Source organism: Papaver somniferum, chromosome 11 (genome assembly GCF_003573695.1).
Source record: "Papaver somniferum cultivar HN1 chromosome 11, ASM357369v1, whole genome shotgun sequence".
Lineage (NCBI taxonomy): Eukaryota > Viridiplantae > Streptophyta > Magnoliopsida > Ranunculales > Papaveraceae > Papaver > Papaver somniferum.
In genome coordinates this window covers 137,343,524-137,344,456 of record NC_039368.1, presented here as the reverse complement: position 1 = coordinate 137,344,456, position 933 = coordinate 137,343,524, and the positions used below count along the sequence as shown (strand labels likewise).

At 33.5% G+C, this 933-nt stretch overlaps 1 non-coding gene across 1 annotated transcript; it reads left to right on the top strand.

Annotated features, from left to right (window-relative positions):
* Positions 1–398: 398 nt before the first annotated feature.
* On the top strand, positions 399–550 carry LOC113325648. Its single transcript, XR_003348101.1, has one exon. It is a non-coding gene; the product is annotated as a small nucleolar RNA snoR145 (small nucleolar RNA).
* Positions 551–933: the final 383 nt, after the last annotated feature.

The window sequence follows — 933 nt, the reverse complement described above, 5'->3', positions numbered from 1 at the left end:
GGCTTTAGAATATCTCTCTTCGCCGTTTTCTGTGTTCAAAAATTAGGGTTTATCACATCAATCTTTAGATTATGATGATGATGCGTTGATGAGAAACACAGGAAATAATTTTCAATCGATTGTATTCGTACAATATGAGATTATTTATCTGGTTCGTATTCCCTGAGCATCATCAAATCAAATCAATCTCGTAGATCTAATTTTTTGTTCTTCTGTTCTTGAATCCGAGGGACCTATGGAGGAAGCGATAAAATCCAATGCGCTTTCGGCCAAGTTTGCCTTCGAAAATTATATTTGACATTTGTAGATCGATGGAAATCGAACTTCGTTTTTATCGATTCGATTTCAATAATTTTGATCTCATTTTCATACATTTTTTTGATTTGATTTTGTTTGTATGGCGAAGGTCCCAGCAGGGAGGGTAAAACAAACTCTATCAGAGACCTCTCTAACACAATATAATACCTTCGTAGATTTTATTGCCGATTCGTAGGACTCGTTAATCTTTCTTTCGATTTTTAACGAGTCTTTTATAATTGGCTACATTTTTTCTTCTTTTTTTTTTGATTTTATAAGATCTAATTAACCACCTGGTTTCTTAGAAAATTTTTGGTATGAGTTCTGTGAATTTTCTACAGCAGCAGGTAAAACTTGTAAGTGATTTTTGGATGAACATTACATGAGGAATGTAGTAGATATTTTAACCATCTGAACTTCTGATAGGCAGGAACTGACTTATTTTCAAACTTCAAATCATCTGAGGATAATAAACTTAAATCCAGATTGGTTTGAAGATTAAAATAAAGTTAATACCATTTAAATCATGAGCAAAGCTCTGGAATATTGGGTATTCTATGTTGCGGACTCAATGAGACTGGCCGAGTTAGCTCTTCAGTTTTCTTACCGATTTAAACCTCCCTGGTCGAGTTAAAA